An 18,617-nucleotide genomic window follows, 5' to 3' on the forward strand; every position below is an offset into this window, starting at 1 on the left:
CGAGAGTAAATAAATGGCTGGAAGGGTTGCTGTGCCTTGCCCTATTCATATCGACAATCGAGAAATCGAATATTTTTGTGATCCAAAGCAATGAATAACATTGAACACCCATTGTCGGTTGCTTTGGTAAACAGAAAAGGTATCGAAGTCGTTGTTGCAACATTTTTTGTGTGTGTGTATTTGTATGCTTAAATCCACCACGTTCGAGGAACTTCAGAAATTGAAAAATCGCTCGTTCTTTTCAGCCAGACACAATTTTTTTCCCTTTCTATGCTCGATTTTTGGGGTGAAAAAAAAAGGATGAAGCAGAAAAAAAAAATTTCAATTTCATCTATAATTCCTCTTTTTAGTAAACTCCGTCTATGTGCCTATGGATTCCTAAAAAATAATTGATTTAACAAACGAGTCAGATATCCATGGAAGGATATTTCTAGAAAATGAAATGAAAAAATAACATTTTAACAGCAGTAAGTGGGGGGTTGATGATCGGCATAGAAACTTGTAGTCGTGTATTTTTGGAGATATGAAATTATATTAAATAAATACAATATAAGAATTGTTCCTTTAAAAAATTACTTCATTTCTATCTTTTTTGAAATTCTCGCCTTATTGTTGATGAATGACTAGAAAGTTTTTATTTTTATCTCTTCCTTATGTTTAGAGAGTATTTTATTGCTGTGGCTCTGTTGATATCACAGAAATATTCTTTGTTATTTTATATATTATGATGGAATCTTTTATTTTGCTGCGTATTATCATCAGTTTGGAGAATTTTGATTTGATTTTTGTTTGGGATTTAATAAATTTATCCTTAGATTGTTGAGATTCCAGCATAAATTTTTCATGTCCTATAATATTACTAAGGGTTGTGGTAATAGGACTAATATCTGATTATTAAAGTCTGAGATGTAGTCAGGGGGGTCTAATTTCATCAATTTTAACAGAGTTGGATTGGAACTAAATCTCGGCTACACCTTTGAACATAGCACACATCCCTACCATAAACCATACATCCGCAGTCATAAAAAACGCTAGAAATTAAACCTTTCACAAATCTCTCCACTATAATATTGTTAACATACCCGCTTTTATATCATGTGTGTATATGATTTACTAGAATAGAGTTCGAAGACATCCGACATAATGAATTTTCTTTTATTTTGGCTCCCTTTTTTATCCTGTTATCTAAAAACACCAATCTTTTGTAGCTATTCTTTCATTCGCTATATACGTTTGGAAGAATATCTACTTTAGATTTATTTACAGCATAAGGAGATGATGAAGAGATAGATGATGATGAAAATTAATGAAAAAAAATATTGTATAAAAAGGAAAAATAAATACAATACATATAGTAAAATGTTTTCTTTCTCCTTAAATGTGCCATCATCAGACTTAAATTGTGTGTATAGAGTTAGTAAGGTATTTCATACAATTACTTGTCTATTTTCAAACATTAAAGGATGCGGGGTTTAAGTTTACCTCATAAAACATAAAACACAATTTATATCTCTTTATAGATATTCATACCATTTAGACAATAAATGAACATGAACATCATGAAAAAAAAAAATAATATCAGCATCAACAATAAGAAGAGAAAACGAAGAAGATTAATGACAAATTGTGATTGATGTAGGTGGAATGAAAATATATCAGACTCTATATATTTTTTGGGGTAACACACATTACATGTCACGTAGTTATTTTTTAAAAAACAGATTCTCCTGCTACATCCCCCCAATTGTGTGTGAATACTAATAGTCTGTGTGTATGTTTATGCATTGAATGTGTTTTACATTAAAATTTAATATCAATTTATGTGTTAGCTTTCCGTTGGAAGTCGAAAAATGCTTCTTTGTTTGATATGCGAGAAAAAAAAAGGAGGAAAAAGAAAAATGAAATGGCACCAATGTAACAGAAAAGGAATGGTAAAATTTCTTTTAAACCTGTTTATGAATTTCTAACGATATTAACTAATTTGTGGGGGGTTTGAGAAGTGTTGCACGGTTTATGTTAGGCTTAGCGACTGTAATTGTTTCAATTTGTTGCTGGGAATCAGATTCTAAGTAGATTGTGTAAGACCAAACCTTAATATTGAAGATTCTAGAGATATTCCAGGATTTAAGTGGTTGGGGAGGTTCAATGCCCTTGAAACTCTCCCTTCCGTTCAACAATCCCCAAAAAGTTCACAGCTTAAGACTACTTACCACTTAGCCAGTCACAATAAACAAATCTCCATGAAATTTCCATAATATTCTAAACCATATATCCTCTCCCTGTTCCTTAATGCGTTATTTTTTCGGTATAAAATCCAGAAAATCAATTTACTTTGTTTCATTATTTTTAATTTAAGTTGATTTTTTAAATTTAAAAAATATCGTCAGTAAGTCACATTCGCTGCGTGAATAGCAACAGTATAAACAAGTACATATAAAAGGAAATAAAATAAAATAAATATTGTCAAGGTGGGGGAGATGAAAACTTTTTTTTTCTTGTTATTATTACTTTTTTCCTTCTGTACTTATGAATAAATTCATGATGGCAAGAAAATAAATGGAAAATAAAAAATGAGAAGTATAAAAAATGTAAAAAGAAGGAAAACTCCTCTTATTGATGGTGACGAAGGATGAATGAAAACGGTGAAATCAAATGGGTGGAAGGATAGGTGAAACAGCTTACAAGGAATGAGAGAAAAAAAGGAAAATAAAAATTTAAATTTGTTGCTAACCCTCATAAGATATGGATTTTAAATAAATAACAGCACAAATCCTTTTTCCATTTTTATGTTCTCTCCAAAACACGAAATGTTACTACTTTAGATATAAATATGTGAACTTCTTTTTGTTACTGGTTCTCTTTTTTTGTTTTAAAGGATATACACGTAGGATGTAAAAGTATGCAGATCCTTACATTATAAAAAATAAAAATCATCTGTATGCATGAGTGAATGGATGAATGGTGGGCATGTATGTGTAGAATTAACATGTTTCCCTTCCTTTTAACATCTTTTTCCATATATCTTGTAGATGTCAGGTAGTTGAAACAAAAAAAGTTAAAGATATGCGTTTGCAATGAAGAAGAACCTAAAATAAAGTAAGTAAAGTAGAGAGGAAAGAGAGAAAAAGTTCAGTGATGTCTCGAGAATGTTCATGAACAAAGAGACAGAGAAAGAAGAAAAGAACAGGAATAGAAGAAGAAGTTTTTAAAGTTTCTCAGAAGCATCACATAGTCATAAAAATTTTTTGTACATTTTTCATAAGAAATCATTGAAGAAAGGAAACTGAGACAAAAAATTCCATTTTTTTACAATGCAGGCGGGTAGAAATTTTAAGGTTCCTTTCGGCTGCTGTTACTACCCGTATTGCCCTCAAATAAAGTATCGAATAATCATTAATTTACAAGCATAAAAGCTATAAAAATTGTTAATTCAGAATTTCTTATAAAATCAGCTGTTTGTGACTCGTTTCATATGTCCACACACATATGCAGACATCGTGTGGTTTTAATTTAGTTTTTTTTTTTGCTTTCATTTTCATGGCTCATTTTCAAGGCTTCATAAGGCTTCGCAGACAAAAACTGAATATATAAGGGAGGAAGAAGTTTAATGATATGAGGGAGAATGGAAGAGAAAAAAAGGCAATTTTTATGGTGAAATAATATAAAGTTCTAATGATACGGTCATAAAAAGACCGAAAAAAAAAGAGAAGTGCGAAGTTTTTATGTCGAAAAATAATAAAAATAAAAATGATCATGACATGAATATACTTTTTTGGAGCTATAATTAAATTCCGTTAAATAGCTTTAAACGTGAAATTTTCTTAAGAATTTTTGACAGATACTCACCACTATATTACTGAGGATTTATATATTTATTAACTTTTTTTAAATGATTATATTACCATCAGGTTTTTAATGTATTGTTCTTACGCATTGTTTAACAATAGAACTTGTCTGTGCTAAGGGATTTCTATTGATTAAAAAGGAATTATGTTTCTCTCCTTTATTCTGCAAAAGACGTTGATCCTTTTTTTATGAATTTATTTCTTATGTACATAAATCAGTTTCTTCTTTCAATCCTCATATTTATTTTCATACATATATACATAAAAAAATATGATGAGTCTCAAGTGAGAGATTTTATAAGTATTCTTCTTTATTTCATCTTCTTATTCCTTTTTCCTTTCCTTATTCCCAGTTTTTTTTTGTATTTCTTCAGTTCAGTTTCTGTCTCAATTGCTCTCTGTTGCCTTGTTCTTATGTACTGTTGTTGGGTTACCATAGCTTCCATCCGTTCGTATATTAAAAAATGAGATCAAGAATAAATTTTTAATTCTTTACTCAAATCTGGTCGCCTTTTTTTGTGTTGTGCTTGTTGTTTTGCCATCCACTTTGCAAACAACACAAAAATTTATTTTCTTCCTTTCTCTGTTGCGTGTGTATAGACGCTTGCTGTCTGGCAAAAAAATTTGTGTATAAAATTCACTGTAAAAATTCTAAACTCTAATTATAATGATTTGCGGCTTTAAAGTCTCTTCGTCTCTCATTTCTGATTCAGTCTGCAAACTTTTTTTTTTTCTCCATTACGTTTGCTTTCCAATTGAGGATGTTGATATTGGCAGGTGTGTGTGTTGGATGTATAATGTATATCCTCCCTTGAAGCTATTTGAAAAATTTGCATACATTCTGAATGATTTTTGCGCTCTTTATTTTAGATTTTTGAGTTGATTTTTCTTTTTTGTTGTTCAATGTATAATTTCAAGGTAAAATTTGATATCCATATTTTAATGTCTCACTCCCTCGAGACAATGATATTCTGTTTGGCAAATTTCCGGTTGAAGAACTAATTTTCTGGATAAAAATCGACCACCGTGACCATTCATTAGGTGGTGTCTCACTGCTCAAATATCTCTCATTTGCATGTTTTTTGTTAATAATTAATTAAGGCTATCCTACCTTCTCGGTAAAAAATATTGTAACTTAATAACAAAAGGAGACGACAAGGGGGAACAAAATGTAAATTTATTTCAAAGCTTTTCAATGTCAATCTTTTTGTGGCTTCCTTTAAAATAAGAAATTGAAATTTGTCTACCTTATCATGCCAGGAAGAAACTACTTTAGTTGAAAACCAGTGTGTAAACATCTCATCACATTTATAGTTGATTTATCTTTTTCATTCTATTCTCCTTCTATCTCGATCCAGCACATACATATATATTTATGGAACGAAGGGATTTATGGAAAAGAAGAAATTTCGAAAAAAAAAATGAATTACGAACATAAGAAAACGTTTGTCGTTGTGCAAACACTTTACCCAACTCAACTTTAAAACTCATTCTCGTCATTTTTTATATAGGAATAAAAATAAATATTATGCTGGATGAATGTCGCTTATTTTTCATCTATTCCTCTTGAATTTCTTATTCATTTTCTTCTTATAAATTTTTTTAATGTTTGGATTTCATACATTTTATGATGACGACGACGACTTTTCAATCCAGGGGAAGTAGTGCAGTGTTCAAACAGTGACTGAGAAAATTTATCTTTCATTTCAATTTTTCATCTTCTTCTTTTTTCCATCCATTTATATACCCAAGTACACACGCGACAGCAAGAAAAAATAAATGGGAAATAGAAAAATAAAGGCCACAAGAAGTGAATGAAAGAATCATTTTCGGAAGCTTTCAAATGCTTTATTTTCCTTTCTTTTTTCCCGTTCATTCACCGAGGCCTTGCTCGATAAAGTAATAGAGGGTATGAAAAAAAGCGAGGGAAGATTCGACAATAGCACGACTGGTAACAGCTAACAACATGAATATAATAAAATATGATTGTATGAAATAATATTAATGGCACATCGAAACGCATTTTCATTCTAAATAGTAAAGTGAATATTTTTTTATGTAAGTAAATTGTGGGTGACATTTAGAAATTACGTCAATCGTTGCTCCCTTCAGAAAAATATGAGACATTTTCATATTTTATACTAACATACGTAATCTTATAAAGCTGATGATGCAAACTTCTCCTTGATATTATTTTTTATCTAATTTAGACACACAATAAATTACATAATCCACAAATGCTACCTAGAATGATATGGGAATGGTAAAAACCATATTTTGCTGCCAACCCCTCTTTTAAAAAACTCAACGTTTCGATACTTCATACATAAAACGCTATATTAATATTATTTTGCAGCGTTAGCAGTGCTAGTAAAAATACAACGGTCGGTATGCGTTTTTCATCCCCCTTTTTGTTGTTAATTTTTTTTTGTTTATGATGTACTATCGCATAAAACGCACACAATTGCAATAATTCGATGCTGAACAGGGAAAAATATCATTTTGAAAGTGAATAAAGAGAAATCCTTACTATAAGTTGTGTATCTAAACTTGTATGAGGAATAACGACCCCTCTCATATTGTTCAAAATGAAAATTCCTTCTTTTTTTCTACCTTCCACATACTTTTTTTTACGAGCTCGACGGCTCTTTTTCTTCATCTATAAAAATCACAACTAAAAAGCCGAGGGTGGATATGGAATATACATACGTATGTACAATTTTTTGGTGTACTTTATGCTATGTATTTTTCTGTTCTTCTTGCTTCCTTTTTCGCTTATTCATTTTCAGTCTCTGTTTTTCTCCCTTCGTTTAGTCATCATGATTGAAGGGGGTGATTTGCGACTTTTAAATATGCACACACATATACACACTCATATTCAATAGGGGTTGAATGAACGGAATCTATTATTATTGTTGCTAGTGGATATAGAATATTTCGAAAATAAATTTTTTTTTTCGGCTTTTTTCAATATCAAAAACAATGTATTGTTATATACCATGAATATTAAGTTTCAACTGTCGGCCACTAGACGTCGCATCATGTCATGCAACTGCTACGTGTGTATCAATTGAAAGCGAATAACATCATCAACATACAAAGTAAAATTTGAGTAAAATGAATGAGGGATGAAACGATCGAATCGATGGTGGAAGAAGAATAATAAAAGTTTTAGAAGAATACTTTTGAGGAAAATCGTAACAACAACAAATAAGGGAACGATAAAAGTTCCTCACAGAAATGAAAATTGCATGAAGACACAAACAAGCAAGTGGAATAGATTGTCCACAATAAAACAAGGGAAGAATGTGAAAAAAAAAATTTTTGTATTGAAATGTGTGAGAGAGAAAATGAATATTGGTGGGTGACCCGGGTGAGCTATTGTGAAATTGAAATGGAGTGAATGTGAATGCGAATGAGAAGAGAGAGTTGGAAATGCAAGTGAATTTTCTACCCTTGTATTTTCTCCAAACAACAGTTTCAGTATCATGTCCATGAAACATGGCATGTAGAGTTCATTCTGAATGAAAAAAAACTTTTTTTTCACTCAACTGAGTACGGAACACAAAACCAATACAGTCGAAGATGCATAAAGATGCACAGCATTTTCATTTTTTTATTGGTATTTGTGAGGGTGGCTTTATTTCTGATGAAAAATTTTCCGGGTTTTTGAAACATGAAAATTTTCTTCTTCTTCTTCCCTCTTTTATTTTCATCCCTATATATATTTTATATACACAACATACAAGTGAGAGAGACAGAGTAAAACATGAGAGAGAGAAAAGAATGGAAAGAAGGAATCGAGGGGGAGTTCAAGTACGAAGCAACAGAGCCATCAGACATTCAGACATTGATTGTTTGTGTATGACTGTATATAATCTAAATGTATTTGTGTAGATAGTTAAAAAACTGCGAAATATTGTCAGTTGGAACGATGGGAGGTTGGAAAATTGGGTGATTATAAACCACCCTAACCATACTGGAATGAGATGACTCTTCTTTTTCCATAATATTGTGTTAGTATCAGATTGTGAGGATGAAAATTTGATGAAGGCATTGTTGTTGTTGCTGCTGCTTGTTATAATATTTTCGCATTATCAACGCATGCGCTCGTGTACTTCATGCAACAATTTTCCCAACAATCATTCAACTCTCTCTCCCTTTTTGATTCACAATTCCTAACCACCTTCTCAACCCTCCATTAAAACACCCTCCTTACTGCCATTCTTTTCATCCGCATATATCGCAACCTTCTGTTGTGATTCACACAAATTTCCAATTTATTTCTCTCTCCTTGTTTTTATCTCTCATTCTCTCTATGAAAACCGTTTGTTGATATCCCATTCTCATGTCTCTCAAAAAATCGTCAACATTAGGAATAAAGGAAAGGAAAATTTTTTGTTATTTTATTTTACTCTCACACAGCACACAAAATTTCTCTCAATTTTCTCCCGCACTCACTCATAACAAACAAAAAAAAAAAGAAACAAAATTTTCCATTAAGGCTTCAGCTGAGTGAGAAAAAGTTGTGTATTATGTTCTTTCCAACTGTGTGTTCAGTTCGACGCGAAATAGTCAAACAGTTAAGTTGGTTATTTGACGATATCTCCGACATTTAATAAAAAAAAAAGTTATTAAAACATAGAAAAAAAAAAGTTTTTTTGAAAGAAGGAAGCGAACAATAAAAAAAAATCTTTCCAATTTCTTTATATTGTTGTGAAAAATAAAAAATTAATAAACTATTAACTTTAATTAAATTTTAATGAACGAATTTATGGAATTGTAATAAAAGAAAATATTTTTTAAATTAAATTTGATGATAAAAAAATAAATTTTTGTGCGGGAGCTGTTGTGTTTTTCGTTAATTGAACTCCCCAGAAATATTTCTCTTTAATGATAATAATTTTAAGGAAACAAAAAAAAAAATTGTTTTTAATTTGTTAAAGTCAGAAAAACTTTTCTAGTCAAGAAAAAAAAAAAATTGTGGAAAAATATTTTAGATTAAAAAAAATTGTTTATTGAGAAAACTTAAAAAAATTGTTAACTTTAATAAACTTTTTTGTTGCTATAAGAATAATATTAAAAAAGTAAGCGACTGTGAAGTAAAAGAACAATTGAAGCACATAAAGTTTGTTTTCTAATGAAAAGCAAATAGAAGGAAGTGAAATAAAAAAATCCTATGACTGTTGTAATATAAAATAAGAGAAAAGACGACACTGTGGAGAAAAAAAAATCTGTTGAGTCACCAAAGATACACGACAGAAAAAAATTATATGATATATACGTAAGAAAACTTGTCATTTTCAGTTTCGTTTGCTTTTAGCAGTGATGAGCAGGAAGAAAATGATGAATTTTTTATTAATTTTTTTTTTTTGGGAAATGATTATCAATTTGCGTTGAGGATTTAAGACTGTATGTATACACAAAGCATAAATCATGTATCAAACATTCTTTAATGTCAGTTAAATGTATCTCTTACATATCCGTAAACTGACAAAGCTGAAGGAAATAAAACATAAATTGAGTAAACGAGTGAGAGTTAGCCTATGTTATGAATACATCTAATAAAGTCTAATGCAAACAAAAAAGGCGATTTTTTCTCTTCTTCTTTTCCTTCCTTTTTTTTTGTTTCATGGGGAGGCAATTAAGAGTCAAGTGATAATGACACACACACTTTGAGCAAAAAAATAAATAAAATCGTTTATTGGCTTTTACTTTTTTCCTTCTTATTTATGTCTTCCTTCTAATGCGTAGAAGTTTTTCTTTACTGTATCGAATATATTTTTTTTCTTAATTCACCAATAAAAAGTTTTTCTTTTTTCATTCAATTTCCATTCAATATATGCTCAATGATCTGAAAATTAAACACGAAAATGGGAGAAATATTAAATAAAAATAGAGTCCAATTATTTTGATTGTTGTGAAACACGAAAAGCAGATGAATAAGAAGAGAATGTGTGTATGTGAGAATGAATGCGTTAGGTTTTTTTTAGGAAATACGAAAACAAATAATAATAATAATAATAAAATGAGTGTTGTTGGGGAAAGGGAATTTTGTGGAAAATTTTTTGGATGTGTGGAGCATTTTTGGGGTGAGAAAAATTGTTGAATTGAAGTTTTAGGGTTGGGCTTTTTGTTCTGGCTGTAAATGATTGTTTGTGTCAATTTAGGTATTTTAGGGATCCTTAGGGTTTTAAGGGATACAACGTACAGTATGTAAATCAAGTTCAAGTTATATTTGAAATTCAAATTATCAAACCCATTCTGGATTCATCTTAATCAATATCTCCAAATCTATTCAGTCAATAACTCCAAATCCGCCTCCATTTCTGTCATAAATAAATTTAATAACTATGAACGCCTTGACATCGCAATCAAGAACAGAATTAATTTGAAAATACACTCCATTACAAAGTTCATTAAAATACCCGATCTTCGTAGAAATTCTTAACACATTTTTGATGATTCATTCAACAATTTCTAGTTTGGAATCTGAATCTTTGTTTTCTTTCTCATGAAAAATCATTCTTCACGGGAAAAAAAGATTCTTCCAATAATCTAATCTTCTTCATCTACATGTTAAGAAATTGGATGTGAGATAAAAATTATGGAAAAATCATGAAGAAACTAAGGAAAAAAGTACATTTATTTCTTCACATATTTTCCATCATTTTCGTTTATTTTTACGATAATGGCTTGAGTGAACACACAAAAGAAACGGAGAGAGAAAAAGAAAAAAACTGCCACACATTTTCCTCATAATAATCTCTGTTTTCCACATTTAGATATATATTTTTTTCTCTTATTTCCTGCACATTCCTCTGTGTGACTTATGATGAAGAAGAATAAAAAAAAATCAGCCTTCAACATGCGAATATGAAAGACGCAAGTGTAGAGAAATAAAAAATTATGTGTGTGTGTATTTGTGTGAATCATAAACACGAGGCATCAAGTGAAGCAAATAACATAATAAGCCTTCCATATGATGTGTGAGATGATGCCATTTCATATGTTTGTTATTTGGATATTTGACGAGAAAAAAAAATGAGAAGAGCATAAAATGTCATTACCTTTCGCACATCCACAACGTCAATGACGACGTCGATGAGGAAAATTTGTCGCGCTAACAGGCAATTCATTTTTATTTGTTACTTCGATTTTTTTTCTCCCTCTTTGTATTGATAATAGCAACAGTTTCCATTTAGCTCAAAAATAGAATAAATAACACGAATAAAATATACACAGTGTATAAACGGTGTCGTTGTAAAAAACAACAAAAAAACATGCCATAAATTTTTCGGCATTTTTGCTATAATAAAAATTTTTTCGGGAAAAAGAATTTTATTATTAGTAAAAATAAAAGAGCGAATAAAAAAACTTCTATATTTTCATTTATACTCAAATCTAGAGTGAGAAACAAGATGTTCGAAAAAGTAAAATTTTCCTTCATTTTTGGTTGCCTGTTGCAAGTCGTTCTCCTTTCTCTTATCAAATTCGTTCACGGATGAAGCATCCGTAATGGAGATGAGGGGTGAAAAAACTTTTTTTTCCCCATTTGGTTTTTTTTTTTTGCTTTCATGTCAAGGCGATGGGAGGACGAGGTAGAACAGAGAAAAAAACTGGGAAAAGGTTAAAAAAAAAATTATATTTGAAAAGGTAAACGTCGTCATTGCATAAACGCTTTAAATTTTTGATTGATGTACATGATTCCATACCATGGGTTTATTTTTTTGGTATGAATTGCTATCAATCCCAGTAAAATTTATTTATTTGCTTTTATATGTTTTCATATATATATATTTATATCCAACAACGCACATATAAATGTATACACAAAAAAAAAGTTTAGATAAATGCGATGAAGCTAAAGACATGAAATGTGTGTGAAAGGGAAAGGGAGTTGAAGGCGAAGAGATATCAAATTTAGGTGTATTATAAAAGTATATTTATTTATGTGTTGTCATATGGAAAATATAGCTTTTACTACTTTGCAAAGATTGGGAAAAAAAAGGCAAAAAAAAAAAAAAAATAGGGGAGACTAAATGAAAAAAAGGTGGGCTTGACTTTTTCCTCTTTTTTTATATTCATACATATATTGACTTTGCATAAAGATTCTATTGAAAATAAAATTTATAAAGGGAAAATTGGTATTTTTTAGTCTTACAAAAAGCTTCTTTCAACAGCAATAAATGGTCAAAATGGGGGTGGATAACATGAAAATTGAATAAAAAAAAGTTTAAATATCGTAAAATTTGAATTTTTGTAATAAAAAATGTTTTTTGATTACCTATCCTTTGTTTACCTAAAACCAGGGACGTATTCTAGGGAGAAAGGGGTAGCTTGTGGGACAAATCTTCAAGTTGCTAAGGGGTTTCGTGGAAAAATTCCCAAACATCCCCAAAACCCTCTCCTCATCTTCAATAAATTATGCTTACCCCGCTGCCTAGCACCCAATGAAAAACGAATTCTTCGAGGTCAAAAAATTGAAATTTAAGAAGGGTGAATGAATATAAAAATTCAAAAATTTATTGAATTCTCACATAATACGTATGCACAGAACAAGAAAGAAGAATATCATCAATTTCTTATTACGCCCTCAAGTCAAATATCTTTTCCTTCCTTTTTTTCCACATCCATCTCTCCTCACATATCGATAAACAAACAAATATTCAATTTTTATATTACAAATTTCATCAACACTTTCTCAATCATGTGATTCATTCGGGGAATCTTTTGCTCAATTTTATCGAAAAATTTGAAATGAAAAAAAGAGAATTTCATATCGTAATATAACAAACATAAAAAAGCATCAGAGCATTGCTCAATGTTCGAGTGTCTATATCGAGTCGAGTGGAAAGAAAAGAAAATTGAAAATTGATTTTGATAGTCGACAAAGCACAGAAACTGAAAAAAAAATCGATCACTAGAAATGGAATATCAAACAAACATCTTCTTTTCATCTCAATCATATTCTTCATTCTTTTTTTTTATTCAATCTATATATGTGAAATATCTGAATAAAAAGGCAATAGAAATGAGATATGATAAAAAGGAAGAATTTTTCTCTTGAACGATGTTTGAGGATGGAAGAAAATAGGAAGGAAAGACGAAAGAGGAGCAAAAAAAAAAAAGCTCTTCAAATGAAGAGGCAAAGTAAGCAAATATTGCGTGATATAAAAAAGAAAATTATTCTCTTCAGATTTTTTTCCATCTTTTTATTTTTTGCGTGGCTACAAAAAAATTGAATAGCGATGAGAAAGATGTAAAGGATATTTTTTTTCCGAGTGGGACGCATTTGGATGAGATTGAGGTGGTAATATGAAGATTTGTAGTATGTTGAAGACTCTTTGTATTTATTTTGCCTGAAAATAAGTCAACGTCATTTAAAATGACGTCAAATTTACAATAAAACATTAATTTACTACCAAAAGTTGCTATATTGTCAAAAATTTACCCTTCGCGCCTATTCAACTTCTATAAAAAGCTCCAAAAACCATCAAAATTTCACTCTCGCAGCCTCTTGCTCACGTAATCCTTAACTCATCTCACCCACTTAAGTCAAAGTGACTAAAAAAAGCTCCATTGTTTAAAAGCGTAAAAGATAGAAATTGAAAGGAAAAATATGTAATGAAATGAAAATCAGGAAGAAAAGCTTAAAAATCAGCCCACAAAAATGAATGAAAAGAAAGAAAAAAGGATGAAAAAATACGTAAAGAAAACAAAAAAATATTTCCATAGTGGTTTGGGCGGGTGTTGCTTCGCGAGTAGAATGAGAGGTGGTTGTTATTCTTTCTTTATTTTTTTGTGTAGCAAAGCAACAGTAAAAAAAAGGAAAGGAAAATAATAAAAACGGGGTTTCTTGATTTACATTTCTCTCATCTTCTACGGCTTTCTTTTCTCACTGAATGAAGAATTAAAATGGAAACATTTCGACACACGAACTCGATGATAAGAAGAAGACATAATTCGTTTGCTTTTCTTTAAGTTTTTTTTTGGTAAACACATTTTCGACATTTGTCATTTTCACTGGAAAATAATCAACTTGGATGTATGGAAGTGAGGCACAATGCACTTGTTGTGATTAAATTTTTTTTTTTTTGTCACACAATTTTCATTCCTCTACTTTTTAAGACCACCCAGGTTATTTTTATGTCTTTTTAAAACTTTTTTTATGCGTCTTAAAACTTTAAGTTTTGCAAAGACTAAAATAAAAAGATATTCAGAACATAAAAATCACAGTCAATGTGATGCTTGCCAATTTTTTTTTATTTTTTTACATCTTCGCTTTCCATAATGTACTCTTAGAAACATAATATAGATAAAGAGATATGCGGCATTGAAGCGCGTGGACTCATGCAACACAATCTTTATGATTCTTTTATGACTTTCGAGCGGTATACTAAGAAATATAAGTAAAGTGTAAGGAAAACAGAGTGAAAAATACATAAAAAAAATCTAGCGCTAGCGCTTCTTTTTAGTTTGTTTGCCAATCTTCAATTTCACTTCTTCGTACTCAACAAAAAATTGTGCACATGAAAATGATTATGCTGTACTTAAATTTAAATTTTTTATTACATGAATCCTTTCGTATCCAAAAGAGGAACGATATCTCCTTTCACACAAACATAAATGGAAGTTTAAAAAAAAGCTTTTTTTTTCGCGCAAATGGCACTTGAAGATTTTGTAATGCTGGAATGAGGAAGATTTTTAGGGCTGGAAACTTTTTATGATGATTTTTAACTTTGAAGTATCGAAAAAAATTGCAAAAAATCTTCTAAACAGTCTCTTTTCTTATATGATTTTATTTTTACATAAGTGAGATTCGAACTCTCGACTTTCAATGCATTTTCTCTTCTAATCATTCTAACAAATCTTATCCTTCCCTCAAATTTGACAAAACTCAAACATAAACTAAATGATTTACTGTTCCCAAGCATTTCTACAACAGCTGTTCCATAAAATTTCAAAGTTAAATCCAAACAGTAATCTCTCAAAGAAGCATACAAATTGGCAAGATCACGTAAAGTTTCCAACTCTAGTTTTCAACAAAATCACTTGAATGCTTAAATAGCTTGACCCGAAAAAGCAGAGAATAATCTAAAGTGGGGGGAGTGAATTCTTCTGTAATTCTGCTTCCTGGAATGAGAAAAGACATAAGAATGAAAGAAACAAAATATGAAACTTTTTTTTAAGCTCTCATTAATCGAAAATGCTCATTTCCTTCTATATCCAGTTTCATTTTCCACCCCTCATTTAATGCTTTCAACTTTAATTTTTATTTCATTTTCTTTAATTCTGCCATTTCGTTTACCCCGCACTTGAATGCTTCGTACGTGTACGACAAAATAAAGAAATAAAAGTAGTTAAAGGCTTCCCATTAAAAAACCTAAACCTGTGCTGGATTATTATTATTATAGTGTATACACCACAAAAATAATTGTGTTTATTTAGCAATGTCCCTCTTAAGACATGACGTCAATGTAATTTTCAACCATATTTAGTCGTTAGTTTCTTTATTAATATGGTTAAGGTATAAGACCGAATATCTTAATCACTCCTACGATTGCTACATTTTTATATAAACATGTCACACATGTCCCTCATCATGTAATATAAGTATTTGATTAAATTAACTACCAAACCTTTATATATTTTCTTTTCTTTTGCTTTCTTGTTATTACTCTATGTAATAATAATCGTTCGATGTGTTTTTCTGTAATCAGAGTAGAAGGTATTGTAGATAAACTTGCCTTTTTTTCCACCCTCACTGGTTTAGTCTTATGATTTTATATTTCATTCAATAAAATGCTCACAAGCATTTTTCTTTTCTTCTCTTCTATGTCGTTCTTTAAATGATTTTCATTGAATCTGAAAAGAGAAGAGAGGATGTTAAAGTTTTTTATGTGCTTAATAAACTGAAACTATGTAGGAATAGGAAGAAGAAAACTTTACTTTGTTGTTTGTGGGGAGAACTCAAGGCACTTGTTTTTCTATTTCTTATGACATTCAATGCTATTTCCATTAACTTGCTTACTTCTCTGTCCTCTCTGTTGCTTCCCTTCTTCATGATGATTCGCTCAAGGGGATGAGACAAAAAACATTAATTTTTTGAGTAAATTTTGTTTAATGAAATTTTTTTTTCCTTCTTATTTTTCGTTTTTCGTCTCTATCATTGTCCTTATTATCATCATTATTAGCACTTAAGCATGCGCAAATTATGCTGTGTTGCTTCCTATGAGAAAATAAATTTTTAATTTAATTTATTCTGATAGAATAAAATTTTTACTTATATTACGAATGAGATATTTATGAGATGCTATGTATTAAGGCCAAAATGAATCTACTTGATGATGTAAATAAAACATATTTCTATTAACACTTTGGGTGTATTTCAATCTGGATACAATGTTTCATTCGTGTGAGACTCATAAATTAGGTATTTTGAAATAAATGAAAAAGTCCAAAATTTAATTAAATTTCGAATAAATTCATTTAGTACTTTGTATGGGATTTGGAATTACAAAAAAGAGCAAGTTTTTTACTACAAAACTAATTCAGTTGAATAAGGACTTGAACCTTGACTCTTAATAACTTATGAAATTGATTCTTGAGCTCTTCTCATTTGATTATTTCATAAAATTTGACATATTGAAATTTATTGCAAAAATTCAATATGAATAATCAACATTTTGTTTCTAAAATTGAACAATAATTCCCCAATTAAAACTTCATGTAAACAAATTCACATGAATTGAACTAAATTTTCCCAAAGGATTTCTGGTTCCCTATTTTCTCCATCATTCCATCAAAAATTGCCCTTAGTTATTAATTTTGAAGAACATGAAATACGAAAAATAGAAAAGCAAATGAATTAATACACAGTAGATTGAACTCAACCACAAAACGACCTAAACCATAATTCAAAACAAAGCAAAGTGTAAAAAAGGCTGCAAAAAAGTCCTTTTGCCATGCTAATTTCTTTTGTGCTCAACTAAGCAATTATCAAAAAAAATTTATTTATTCACATTTTTCTCTTTTATGCTCTTTTTTGTTGTTGTGAAGAACAAAAATAGAAGAAAAGGTAGATTAAATGTAGAATGTGATCGTTTTTCAAGTGCACAAGATTATGTGTTTTTCTTCTATCATCTGTTCACCAAAAATATAAATTTTTATTCTATGCTTCAACCATGAAATTCGTTTTTTTTTTTTCATTTCCATTTCTTCTTCGTTCCTTTTTTAGAATATATACATAGAATGGAGAAATATGAGTGTGATATATTAGAAAATTATGTGTGTTTGTGAAATATGTGCGTGAATGAAAAAAGGAAAGAGAATCGAGACAGACGGCCTATGCATGTACATGAATATAGGTACTAATAACAACATCATTTATTTCGGGGGATTTGAAAATTTAGAAATGGCAGCTGCAAATAATACATGTGTTTGGGTATGGTGCGCTCTAGGGGTCGACACATTCATACGCTAATAGATTAAAAATTCCTTTTTTTTTCCTCTTCTGTGTGACGATGAAAATCTAGATTGAGTGCACGAGTCGAACCATTTGCCGTTGTTACTGCTGTTTTTACTCCTATTCACCATCCAGCTTTATTATTATTGTTGTTTTTTTGTTTTGTTTTGTTAATGAAAGAGCGAATCTCAATTTAATTTCAGTAGATGACACCATTACAGAATGTGCAAAAAAAATCTCTTTGTTATTTACTTGACTACTGTTAGGGGTGGAATGAAAAAAGTAATGAAAAGCTGCATTTTTATGGGATTATTTGATAATTTTCCTTCTTTTTTTTTGCTCTCATTCATTTCATTCCCAATTGTTTGGCTTATGGATAAATTGAAAATGGGGTTCATATTAAAATGGAATAATAAAATGTAAACATCTGTGAATATTCTTAGTTACTCTTAGTTACACACTCGACTCGCCTATACGTTGTATATTTTTATTATCATGAAATATCAGAAGGGTGCATTAATTTAACTTAACTTAATTTTTAATTCATCAGCAAGCATTAAATAACAGTCAAAAAAGCTGTTGCCGATGACGATATCAAGTCGAGTAAAGAATATTTTATAGAAAAGATAGTCATCAAGTTTCAATCAATAATTCACTTTTACACCCCATATCAATGGTGGTTTCTAAATGCTAATATCATTATGTCATGAATTATGTTCAAGTTTACCGTTAAAAAAATCATAATTTTGTGTAAAACAATTGAATTGTTTTGTTATTAATGTCGGGAAATCAATTATTTATTTTCCTATTCACTGCGACTCTTTTTTTCGATTATTTAAAATTAATTGTTTTTCAAGCGTCAGAAATATAAATATTATTACAATGAGTATGAGTTATTTTACTATGTGCTATAAATTATCCCGATTATTAATTGCTTGTGTGTATAGTTTTGTCGACATTAATTTGAATTATTTGATTGATTTTTGAGGCTATAAATTTTGATTACTGAATTTATGTGAAGTGGGATTTTAAAGCAGAGTTGCAAAATAGACACACATGACAGGGGTAAAAACCGTACAATTCCTTGATAATTCGTATGGTTTTGTAAGAAAAACAATACAAATTCTCAAGAAATTGTACGGTTTTTGCGCCTGTTGTACAACTCTGTTTCAATGTTTACATTGTCAAATAAGAGTTTAGAGCTTGTCAGCTGTCAAAACTTATAACTAGCATCGAATGCAGTGATAAATTCAGAACTTTTTATCATCAATCATCCAGTAACCTGATTAGCTAATTCTACATTT

At 30.0% G+C, this 18,617-nt stretch overlaps 2 protein-coding genes across 3 annotated transcripts in view; both read left to right on the top strand.

Annotated features, from left to right (window-relative positions):
- Positions 1–18,617, top strand: part of LOC139092909 (putative mediator of RNA polymerase II transcription subunit 29) — an 81,693-nt gene that overhangs the window by 9,418 nt on the left and 53,658 nt on the right. The window lies entirely within an intron of this gene.
- brat (brain tumor) overlaps positions 1–18,617 on the top strand; it is a 32,904-nt gene that overhangs the window by 8,763 nt on the left and 5,524 nt on the right. Inside the window, exon 1 of one of the 2 annotated variants that reach the window (XM_070643480.1) lies at positions 8,901–9,129. The exons of the other annotated variant lie outside the window; for it this stretch is intronic. The gene's annotated coding sequence lies outside the window, so the exon portion shown is untranslated. Of the gene's footprint in view, positions 1–8,900; positions 9,130–18,617 lie in introns of those variants that run through there. 2 annotated transcript variants of the gene reach the window in all.

This window comes from Chironomus tepperi, unplaced genomic scaffold (genome assembly GCF_022539635.2).
Source record: "Chironomus tepperi strain 1889 unplaced genomic scaffold, CSIRO-AGI_Ctep_v1 contig_310, whole genome shotgun sequence".
Taxonomy (NCBI): domain Eukaryota; kingdom Metazoa; phylum Arthropoda; class Insecta; order Diptera; family Chironomidae; genus Chironomus; species Chironomus tepperi.